Consider the following 12992-nt stretch of genomic DNA (forward strand, 5'->3'; position numbering starts at 1 on the left):
TTTGAGTAGCCTTGAGGATTGCTGACAGAGGCCAAAACCGTGATTACATTCACGAAACAACAGTAATTTTCCTGACAGCTGAAGCTCAAAGATATTCTAACTCAATAACACCTTTATGAAAGTGCCACCCACAGCAATGACTAAATCCTGTTGAACACATGGGTTTTGGCAAACCCAGAGAGAAAAAGGAGGGGAAAAATAAAAGATACCAATGGTCTCTCTACTTTATAAGAAAAAAAAAATGGAGAGGGGAAGGAAGAGGTTGCTTTGACAGAGAAAAACAGGATTGCAAGAGGACTTCGCAAGCCATTACAGTGAAAATTGATTTCCCTCCCATCCCCACCAAGTTCCCTGAGTGTTTGACTTACTTCTACAAAAAATGCTTCTGCTGTCATTGGAATATTACTGTACTGTAAGTCAGTCTCACACACAGTTATGCCAGAAAGGCTGATTATAGTTATTTGTGAGAGACATAGTTGATAATTGCTTGAAAAAGAAAGCATTGTATTCCCCCACCACCAGCCTTATTTACAAAAGGCAGTTCATTTGAACAGTTCAAGAACTTGCAGATTTTTTTTATATTCTTTTGGTGAGGAAACCTGGTAACTTTCTGTAATGACATTTTAATAGGAAGAAATGCAGTCAATTGTCAGTGTGTAGCGAGCTGCACTCTCTCTAAAGACACATGCTGGCATCTAAAACTATTTGTACCTTGGAAATAGAGCTACTTTACTTTTATCCTTAGATTGCCAGGTCAGGTGAGGAAGTCGAAGCTTTTTCTAACAAGTTACCATAATAATTGCATAATGCTGTTTGAACAAAATCCACTAATCCTGATGCTGACTGGTTATTTTTGAAGGTGCTCTTGACACACGAACAGTAGGATGCAGTCATGACTAAAGACTATGACACCTCATACACAAGTGGAGTTGGTTAAGGTCAAGGACTATCAGCACTTCCTAACTTGTAAGGATTTAATTTTGTACCTTTATTGCTCTTTATTTTTGGGCACACTCATATATATTAAATATATAGTATAAATGCATATAATATAGTATATATTTATAATTTTTATAATATATTGTAAATTATTTATAATAATAAAGATAATGCATCAATAGTTCCATATAACTAAAGGACTAGGAAGCTGTAAGGTAAAAAAACAAAAAAGCCTAGAAAAGCCAAAGTCAGCAGTTAGGAAAATAAAATCTCCGTCCTTTTCTAAGAACCTTGCTCCCTCCTCCATGCTTCCACATCATCTTTCCCTGTTCACATTTTTATACTCCTCTTCCCTCCTCCTTTCTAGTAAAGGCTTCTCATTGCTGCTTCCAAATATCCTCTTGTCCTTTCCTCATTCACTCCAGGTTCCACACCCCTCTCTAATCCTGAAGACTTCTTCACCTTTTCCACAGGCCCTGACACATAAATCCAAGCAAGAATTTTGGATTATTCATAACATTTCTGGTTTTCACCTTGCAGTGCCATTTGGCATCAGATTGTGTTGCATGTCTGTTATTTGCACAGTGAAATCTACCAGTTCAGACACCAGGTAGATCTGCAATATATATTGCCAAAGCCATCTATACAGTCATAACATTGGTGATACCAAGTTATTAGGAATGAGATACTTCTGCAAATAGATTCCCAGTAAAGAAAATCTCTAAATGTTTCAGTAGAAAAAAGATAATTATAACTGATGCTCATCAACTACAGCATAACTCACGGATGGGCTGTACAGCGAAAGGACAAGTTAGTTTTCTGGCTGTAGCTCCTACTGAAGTGGCTGCAAGGCCCCCTGCAAAGATCACTTCAGCAGAACTAGGAATCACACTTGAACATGAAGGCTGAGAAGCAGCAAAATTTGACCGTTCCCATACACAGATTGTTAAGTTGGCCATGTAATTTTGAAATATTTCTCCTCTGTACAATTGTTTATGGGACTGTGTGAGATACGACAACATGGTGGATGTCACGATGTATGACACGTTACAGTAATGACAGGTTGAAATAGCAGTAGAGAAAGAAATACATTGCATCTTGACACAATTTTGCTATACACTCTTTACTTACGCCAGAAGAAAAGGACAAGCAGTGATGATTACAAGAGCAGTTAGAAATTGCCATTATGCCACTTGCAAAAAAATAAATGCCACTTCCAAAAGCCACCCCATTATAAGATTAGATATTCAAAGAGTTTCTAAAATACAGATACAGTTTTGGACTTGCATTTACTAAAATCAAGAATCCTTTGAAACGTGTTTGAGCCCAGGCTTTAAAAGTAAAGGAAAAAAAAAAAATCAAACTGGCTAAAAGTACTTGTCTCACTTTTCTTGTCCCGTTCCCCACCCCCCACTAGTGGGGGAGACTGAAATAAGGATAAAGTTAAGGAACTAAGTAAGTATTCTCACACAAGACAGCTGTTTCTGTCAATAGATGGCAATTTATATATATACATATTTGAATATCAAGATGCTAGAGGAACTTTTTTTATGTCTGCATTTTCACTGGATCCTCCCTGTATAATGGGACATCCAAGCATAGGCCTGATCAATAACCTCATTTCTACACTGACTTCCTTTGCAGGAAGACATCCTTTCTGCACGGATTTAGGAAATCCGCAAAACAACAGACAACAACACTAAGCATTGGTAGAAGCAGCCTATTCCAGAGATTTGTTAACAAGCGTTTGTGAAGCTCCCCAAAAGCAAGCTCTCAGAGGAAGTGGCATTACCAGCAGCAGCACCTTCCATATGACATGCTTATTTAGCATGCCAGAAGTCACAGGGCAGCACTGCTGCAGTCCACCCCAAAGGCAGGGCTGAAAGCAGACGCTCCCCAACCCTTCTCAGTATAATTAACTGCTATCCGGCCTGATCTCAGTTGAGAGCCAGCAGTAAGCTACTTGCACTAATCCCAGTTAACATAATCATACAGGTACAAATTAAAATAAGATTTAACTTGCAGGGAAGCTTTATTCTGGACTTTAAGTATTGGACAGCCTGATCGGAAGCAATCTGATGCCCACTGCAAGTCAGTAATCCAGGCATCAGCCAAGCACGGGAGCTGTCAGTGCTCATTTGTGGTGCAGCTGAAAGCCCTGTAGAGGCACACTGACAGGAGTAAAGCTTCACACCTCTCGTTTATGTTAGCACCAGGAGCTAAACACCCCAAGGAACTGGGCTTCCTCAAGGCCAGGAGTAACACTGTGAGACCTGAGAGCTGCGTGTGCTGCAATAACTGGTAGCCACTGCTAAGGAAACTGGTATTCCCTCTGCCTGGGGGAGAAAGAGTGGGCTTATCGGCTAGATCCCAAAAGGAGAGAAACAACCTTCTTTCACATCTAGGCTGGAATTGAAAATCTATACCTGATTAAAAAAATAAGAGAAAGAAAAACAAAAGCCCATGCTTGCAGTCTCCTGTTCCTGTAGTTGTGGGTGTTTATTTTAGCTTTTGAGATTAATCATGCTTTTAATGAAACTTATTACAAAAATTTGATTTCAAGCTAACTTGGAAAAAATCCATGCCTTAGTTTTGGTGCACCAAAATACCCTGGGCAACTAGAAACACTTCTATTACGTGCTAAGAGCATTCAAGAACTGCTAATGGAGTACAGGGGCATGGGGAAAAGCAGGAGTTTGTCACAGCAGCAAGCACAGAAAGAGCAAGCATGCAGCTGGGAGTGCACTGGATGCTCAAGGACAACTGGCTGCATGCAGTGAGAGTGAAGGCACTGCCTACCTGCTACTGTGATTGCACGTGCTGCTGCTAGAGGTCAAATATGCTCTGTGCCTAAAAATATTTACGATACAGCCCTGAGACCTCCAGCACAGAGTTGCCTGTGATTATAACTTCATCTAGATATACAAAGGCAATTTGGCATAGACAAGTTCAGTGTAAGAATTTTTGCTGTTTACTATGCAATCCTTTGGTAAATAAAAAGAGGAAGAGCGAAAGTAAAACAAACACAGCTTGTGAACTTGACCATCATATAAGCTCGCAGCTAGAGGAATAATTCATATATAACGAACTGAGTAGTAAATCAACTAATATTTACTGGTGTCATCTTTGAATTAAAAAAAAGTCAGAAAAAGTACTAAAACCTGATCTTTTGGCAGATAGCTAACTTTCTTAAAACAGTCCAATTACCATTGATAGTTTATTAGCAACAAATTGAAGTGCTTCAGTTGGAAAGAGTAAACTAAGAGTTTTAGGAGAATGCAATACTGTAATAGTCAGCTTCTCTGTGCTTATGCAGTTTTCCCCATTTTCAGTCTCCCCTGGCATTACATTTACATAAATCTATTCACAAAAACCAAGGGCAAAGTTTACTACAAGTTTATATTGTTTTAACAAGTTTCTTTTCTCTCCTAATCGAGAAGGATATTTTAAATAATATTACTTATGCAAGGGATAAAATTAGTTTTTACTCATACATGCAAAACCCCACCAGCATTCCAATGGCATACATGGTACAACAGATATGAATAACACAGGATGTACAAAGAACCTTTTTTCAAATACCAGAATTGTGCTAACTTTGAAAAGTTTCCTGATCGCTTCGGCCCAAAGCTATGCTTTCACTGCAGATTAACATATTTTACAACACACAGCAGTTTTTTAAAACTACTTTAAAAGCTCTTGTTAGCAGGAACATCAGGAAGAGCAGGCTCCATCAGTTTTAGCTATTTATGCCTGCTAAATTCCTGATATGATACCAGTAGGACCTTATACCCCTTCAAAGGCCACACTTAACCAGTTACAGAGAGAGAACAGCTTGAAGCTCCTCTGGTCTCCCACAGTGGTCAGAGGAAATCATGGTGATAAAGAGGTCATCGCTGACCCACCTTTAGCCTCAGGAATGCAGTACGACTAACTTCTCTGTGTGCTTGCTGGGTACACAGCATTCCTCCTTCCCAGGCCCTTGAGTAACCTCCTTTCTACCCCACTGACATCCCAAAGCAGGATGCATGAACCATACACACACATTAGAAAAAGACACCTGCAAAACTCCAAGCCAGACCCAAACAACACTGACCCTGAGCCACACTCCCCTGCCAAGCAGCCTTCCCTCCAGGTACACCCAATATACCCCAGCCCAGCTTACCCTAAGCCCTGCTCTCCCCCTACCCCTTCTAATCGCCATAGGGCAGCTGAGTGGGTTATGCTGAAACCCATAATATGTGAAAGATAAAGAGAATGCTCTTTTTTTTTTTTTTTAGTTAAAATAAAGCATCAGCTTCCCTCTTCACTGGTGATGTGAGCTCATATAAAGCACATGAGCTCAGAGCTGGAAATGCTCAGGTCAGGTTCCCTGCTCTTTGCAAATTTCTCAATACTCTGGCGACTGTTTATTTATTTATACAAGGTTGCAATGATGAATTGCATCCTGTCACAAATACAGCAAAGTTAGATTGGCTCAATTTATTAAGCTCATCATCACCAAGTGAATTTGCAATGTTTCAATTAATGTAACCTAAAGACTTGCTTATAGCCCAGCTGCAAAACTTCTGCTTGGTTCTGCGCGAGCAGTAGCTGACCCACCAGCAGAAAGTGACCAAACGGGAGAGAATAACTCTGCCATATCTGGGGTTCTCATTGCGAGAAAGGGGGAAACTTGCATAAAAATTACACTTGGGGGAGTTGGTTTAAAACAAATGATCTTAATGATCAAATGATCTTAATTTTTGGACTATGAAACGCTTTGCCAACTTAGGTTGGTTCTTGGATGTGAACATACACGTGCATATATCTTTCCCTGTTCTGGAGTTGCCACCAGTGGCAGCAGCATTGAGATAAGCGAGCTGAGAGGAGCTCTGTATGACTGCCCCTCTCTCAAACAGCAAATTAAGTCCATCAACAGGATCACATACTGCGCTGGGACACACCAGGACACCAAGGGAAAGGCACTGTCTGCCTGAGCACATTCTTCAGTACAGGGGGCTAACCACTTTGGCATAGCAGAACAGTTGCTTTAAGGCTACAATGCATCTTTCATTGTTATGTTTTTACTTTCAAAACCACACATAAATAATGCATCTCCATCAGAAAAAAATGCCTTTCAGGCTTGAATCTCTCACCTGAATTTGCATCCCCTGCACAGTAAGCAACTCCTAGTCCTGGTACCGGACTGTTTTGAAGATGAAAACAATGGTTTGGTGTGTTCTGAAATGAAGTATGGATGGATTTTTAGAGGGGGATTTTTCTCCCCTTTTCCCCATGAGAGAGAGTTGTACATGCTGCTCATCTCAACAGCAAGTGGAAAGAGAAAATATTCACTTTTAATGTAGCTTTCCCCCAGTTCTGTGCACAGCTGGTTAGCAATAGGTTCCAGAGAGAGAATTACATCAGCCTCACATTTCAGCCAGATATGGTAAATTGCATCATTCCTTTGTTTTGGTTTCACAGAGCCAAAATCTGCACTATAACCTTCTCCTTCTTAAACCCATGCACAGAAGTAACAAAAGTAAACTAAGGTGTCCTATTTATTGTCTTTTTACAGCTGTCATTCCTCAAAGGTCAAGTTTTGCTTCTTGCTTTCATCTGATTATAAATTCCATGAGTTGTCTTCTTTGCTATATATTACTCTTGATGTACCGGTTTTGTATACACTAAAGTTTTAGTCTTATATTTCCCCATAACAATAAAAAGTTGGAGAGAAAAGAATGGAAAAAGAGAGATTAGCTTTAGGATAAAGGAACAAAATATGCCTCTTCAGCATTTTGTTATCAATAATCCCAGTTTACCCAGCAATATTTTGTAGTTGCCCAGCACTTATGTTCTAAATTCACTCATTTCATACCATTTACTCACAAATATACACTGATGAAATGGTGGTTGCTTTCTAGTGATTGTAGATCGTCACAGTGATGGACATCCATGCCAGGTGTACCAAGGAGAAAAAACCCAACAGCCTATGGATGCATTAGTACCACACTGAAAACTGTTCAAAAAGTTACCCGACGTCTACCATTTACACTATATTTGCTATCAAATATAACCCATGGTTCCCAAAAACTTTTAAAAACCCCTCTCAGTTGACAATATTATCTTTACGTCACAGCAGTGCACAGCAAGTTCTGTGCTCCAAGATGCTCTAGCCCCTCGACAAGAAAAGGTTTGGGTGTCAGTAAGCTAGGTACTGATTTATGGACCAATACATCAGATGTCAGCATGTTCAAATCATTCAAATTTTGCCAGCTCATTTCTTCATATATCAGCGAAAATCCTAATTGATCACATATCATTGCAAAACTATTCTAAGGATTAGGTATGATTTAGGTTTTGAATGAATATGGTTGACATGTCATAAGATCAATTATTACTTCTCAAATCTAAACCAATAAAAAGTGTTGTGCCCTTTCCTGAAATTAAAAATAACTCCCCTCCAACTATTCATCATTCTACTGTTTCCTATGTCTGTCACCTCTTGCTATTTTTCTCTTGTTATCACATGGCAATGATAACACTAACAGATGCTACAGGTTCATTGCTATTTATCTTGTACGGCATTTGGAGAGAGCCACTTTTCTTACTGAAACTAGTGAATACAAATGGTACTATAAATAGATAGCAAATCCTTCAAATATTTTACCAGTGCTGCTCTGGGGCAGTGTAATGGGTAGAAAGCCAAGCTTCTTTGTTCTTTTTGTCACTTCACTGTTGATTTAGGAAGCTTTCCCATCAGATCATGTAGTAACTGTCACGGAGGGAAAGTCCTGTCTTCCAAGTTTTTGAATCTCAACAATATTAAAAAGGGCGATAATGACCTACAGTCCCTACATACATCTTTATGCAGAGAAATGAAAATACTATGTATTTATATTCTGCAAGTAAGGGCTCAAATCTGCACATTGTTGGTATTGTTTTTATTGTCCCCAAGCCACAAGAAGGTATGACTCACTGGTTTGGAGAATGGCGTTGCGAGGAGGGGTGGAGAGAGCCATTCAGATGAAGATTACCAGGGAGGGATCATATGCCTTGCTCAACTGGAAAGTACTCAATTTGTTTGCAGATATGCTGATGTTATTATGAGAGGAACTGCAAATAACATCAAGGAATGCATTAAATGCTATTAAGTAAATAGAAACTGTCAGATCTCTGATCAACATATGGAAAATACTAGGAATGATAGTGATATCTTTTTAATAGAAAAATACTAGAATTTGACTAGAATTAGGAATTTAGCAATTAAATAACCTCATTACTGCTGTAGTGTCCAAGGGAAATAAATCCAAATAATCTGATGTATTTTGTTTCAGTAGGCATGATATGTCACACAGAATAACATATAAGGCAAAGAAGTGCAAAGGGTAAAATTGCTACTTTAAAATCTGGCTTAAGAATGAGACAGAATGAGTAGGCATAACAAGAAACATTAGAAGGAGAATTTCAAGGGTGATCTTTGACAGCTCTTGTGTTAACGTTGTAATTATTCTAACAGTATAATATACAAATTCTGTAGATTCTGATGATGCTGATTCTTATCCATATTTGATAAAACATACGAACTAAAGTAATAAAAACAAGGTATGGGATTTAACTTCTATTCAAACCAAGATAAAGGCTTCAGGAGACCTTAAATGAAGCAAGAAATGAGCATTTCAGTATAGGTTACCACAAAACAAGGAAGCAACTCCAGACCTTTGAGGTAAGCTCTGCTCCCCACTTGTTTAGAGAGGCACATCCTGGCTGAGGCTTTCTGTTCTCTTTAAGTTGGCCACAAACGTTCAATGAGCTTAGTGGGAGCAGAACCCCGTTTGGCTTCCCAATCAACGTGTGACCCTTTGTACTGTATTTTGTAGCTGGGACTTGGGGTCATGTTTGCAATACACAGAGGAGAAAAATGGGTGAATATATTGTCATCCATAATGGAGTGCCAAGAAATAAAAGACGTCTAAGCAGCTACCAAAGAACACAATAAACCTGTAATCAGGATTCCAGTCAACAAAGAGGTCAGCTTTTCAAAACTTTCAAGTCAGTGGTCCATTTTCCTTCACAGTTACATAAACCATTGCAATTTATGCCCATGCAATCGAGTGAAAACCTTATTAAATAATTTTTTTTCCCTTGAAGGAGTGGTTAAAACTAATCTGTGTTGGTAGATGTCAAAGACTAACTACAAAAAGTTTGGAATTTTATTTTTTCCCAATCAAAACATTTTAAAAGCTGATGATGATTATGATCACTAATTGGCAACGTTTCATGATTAATATTTGTTATGGTATGACAAACATTTTAATCCTAATTGATATCCCTATTTATATTCTACAGCTTTACTAGAGCGAGGCTGACATTCCCCAGCAATTTACTCATTGCTGACTGCTCTTTCTTGCAGCTGGGGGGAGCTATTGAGGGAGATTTTTTGCAGATGTGAACGATTCCTTCCCTGAGTTTACACCTGGGGCAACTGCGTACAGGTTTCATTTTCTTTGTCCACACTTGCGATGGCAAAGATGTTAATGAAATTCTAATGTACTTCCACAATTCTGTATTTTTATCCTCATGCAGTTTTACTTCGTTAAGTAAAGAACTAAATTGTCTCTCAAGGAGGACCTGTAAGGCCACTTGGGCTGTTCATTATGAGTGTATCAAAGGCCTTTTCTTTTTTAGGAACTGTACATCTTGCTCTCACTAACGTACTTGTTGAATAAGTAATTTTCAGTTAAAGGGAAACAAGTGAAAGCAATTTAAGCTAAGCCAGCCATCCTATGGTAAAATCCACTGGAGTGGCTCTACTGTGATGAGAATTTAAGTGATTACAGCTGTTTCTGAATAATCATGGGTCTTGGATCTCTGTTTGGACTTGTTTGTCTGAGGCATTTAGGGTACACTTTTCATATTGGCAAGCTACAGAGGAGTCCTACCTTTTGCTACTTGCAAATTCTCTAAAGGAGTATGAGGGAGATTTGAACTTCTGAGAGCTTAACCACATGCACGCACACATCAAAAAAAAAAAAAAAAAAAAAAAAGGAAATTCCTGAGCATTTTCTACTATTCTTTTAGTTGAATATAATCTTACTTATTTTGAGAACAATATAAAACAGGTTTGTAGTTAGGATCTACTAATATATATACATTACGTATATATTCCCTATGTTTGTCCTGTCCTAGTTATGTGTTTGCAATGGACTATTTGATATAACCATAGAATCACAGAATGGTTAAGGTAGGAAGGGACCTCTGGAGATCATTTAGTCCAACCTCCCTACTCAAGCTGGGTCCCCTAGAGCACATTGCAAAGGACTGTGTCCAGACAGCTTTTGAATATCTCCAGGGAATGAAACCTTACAACCTCTCTGGGCAGCCTGTTCCAGTGCTCACTCTCCCTCACAGTAAAGAAGTTTAAAGAAGTTTTTCCTCATGTTCAGCTGGAAACACAAGACAGAAATTCCTAAATGCAAACGTGAGGGCGGGAGAAACAAGCTTACAAGACTAATCATTATATATCAGAAATCTAATAGTCTACATATTACAAGAGGAGTTTTATTTTAAATATTAAATGAAGAAAGAACAGTGCACGATGGGAATGTATGTACAGAAAGTAATAATTAGAAGCGTTGAGTAGTGATGCTAACCCAGTTTCTGCTGATTTCCATTAAATAAGTATTGCACGTGCAGCACCCCACACACAAAGAAAAAATAAAAAGAAACGGAGTCATTAGATGTTATTTCATCAGTTGTTTTGTTAGCTGTCTTTTCCAAGGCTGTTTTACCACATGTGGTGTGGAATGAAATACAGGATTTGGAAGTAAGTTTACATTCTGACAGCACTAGCTGTAATAGATAAGATTGCACGCTGCCTTATTTCCCAAGGACAAGAGATAACAGTGAGAAGTTTAAGCAAGGGACATTCTGCCTACATGATAGGGGAATAAAAAAACAAAACCATGCTGATAGTGGTCAGGCACTGGATTCGGAGTCCAAGGCCATTTAGGAATCTCTGTTCTTGGGTATATTCAAAACACAGGTGGACAAGGCCGCAAGCAACTCCCTGTAACTTGTAAATTTGTCCTGGATTGCACAGGAGGTTAGGGAAGAGGCTTAAAACACTAACCCTAACCTAGTGAAGTAGCTGTCATGCCAAATACTTGCTTTTGCATACTGAAGAATAGCTGAAAGTTTCTTACACGCACACAGGAATTTCTCAGCCCTATCCAAGATACCGATGAGTTACATGACATTATAAATGGAAGGAATAACTTTTCTAGGTAGAAATACATCCATACCAAATGAAAAGCACAGGATAAGATAAGAGTGGCAAAAAACATTCAGATAAACTTATTCTGCCTTTACACAAGTATGTGGATTAAGTCCAATATTTTTGCTCATAGGTTAGCATGAATGCAGACCTGTATTTACCTGGGGAAACATGAAACAGCATGCTAACTTGCAATGTTTTTCTCTCTGCCCTTTGTAATTCACAGCTGTGATTACAAAAATCACATAAGAAGTCATCACAACTAAGGGCAAGAAAAATAATTTCCACCAACTCTGCTTATTTTAAAGTAAAGTAAGGCCTATCAGGAGGGAACACAAACAAGCTGTGTACCGGTTTCCATGTCTTTTAAACCTTTCCGCAGAGAGCTTTCACCATGGTCTCTCTCTGCAAGATCATGACAGAAGCCATTTTTTTTAGAGAGGCTTAAACCAAAGTAGATTATTTCATAAACCATCTAAAACAGTGAAACCAAATTTCAGCCTTGGTTAAACATTGATAGGTCCCATTGCCTAGGTATAAATCACAGTTTTTTATGGGAATAATAATAGACACTCTTGACCAAGGATGTAGCTATGCTTTATTCCCTGACATGAACCACAGTACAGATTTGCTGCAATTGTAGCTACAGGTGATTAAAAGTCAGCACAAGCAGCAAAATCTAATTAAGAAAGTACATGGGATGTAATAAAATTCCTGTCAGGGTAAAGAGTAGTACCAGAACAACACGCAGTATTAGTAGGATTACATTACACAAGGCAGAATGGACCAACACAGAGGCAGGAGGAAGGAAAGAAGTACCTGGAAGGTAAGGCAGCATCATGTAGAAGAATTTGCTTTTTCATACAGGCAGCTGTCGTGTACAGCTACAGATGCAAAATGAGACAAGGAAGAAATGAAACAGATCATTTCTAACATACTTAACAGCCAAGAAGAAAACAGTCCACAAGTATTTCTGAATGTTTACATAAATAATAGATGAAGATAAGTAATAAAATAATTAACAGCACAATCAATTAATTAAAAAAAATATGTATCACCTGGCGTTTTGGTCAGTTACTTTCATCACTAAAACAAGGGGAATTACACAGGCTTTAAAAAACAATCCAAGGAAATGGTCTGCCGATCTCTGGGTGAATTATGATTTCTATTATTTTAAAAATTAAAACAAATACATGGTAAATAAATCACTTCAGTTATTAGTCAAACAACTGGTAACGTTTGATGTTTTTCCAAATGTTTTCACATTCTAGGGCTTCATATATTGCCTGCAATGCATAATCTTGCCAATAGATCTTGCTGCTGTTCACACTTCATCATTAAACCTTCTGCAATCACAAAACCTACTGCATTACCTAAATAAATACTATACACATGGCTGAATTATTGCAAGATTAGGCCAATACCACAAACTTGCATGATGAGGTAGAAGATTCCCTTCTTTAAGAGGAAAACAGATGGTAGTGTGTATTTGGGTTCAGTTCACTAGGTGAACGAGAGTCCTCACTTGACTGTAGCAGTTTACATCCTATTCTGGAGCTGGGAATAGGACTTTTTCCCATGGATTTGTAAGATTGTTCTTACATGAGGGAAGTGCTTCCCTCTCCTGTGGTAACCTACTACGTTACCTGCATTAAGCAAGCATTCCTGGCAGATTCTTCTACCACCAGCTAGCCCCACAATTGCCTTATTTTCAGTTGAAAACTGGCAATTGTTATTGATACCTGACACAGCGTGCCATATAACTGCTAGCCCACAGAGAGAAACTAAGGAAAAC

The 12992-nt window shown here is 38.6% G+C and overlaps 1 long non-coding RNA gene across 2 annotated transcripts in view; it reads right to left on the bottom strand.

Moving 5' to 3' along the window:
* LOC121069928 overlaps positions 1–12992 on the bottom strand; it is a 249969-nt gene that overhangs the window by 96461 nt on the left and 140516 nt on the right. The window lies entirely within an intron of this gene.

The sequence above is a fragment of the Cygnus olor genome, chromosome 4 (assembly GCF_009769625.2).
Source record: "Cygnus olor isolate bCygOlo1 chromosome 4, bCygOlo1.pri.v2, whole genome shotgun sequence".
Taxonomy (NCBI): Eukaryota; Metazoa; Chordata; class Aves; order Anseriformes; family Anatidae; genus Cygnus; species Cygnus olor.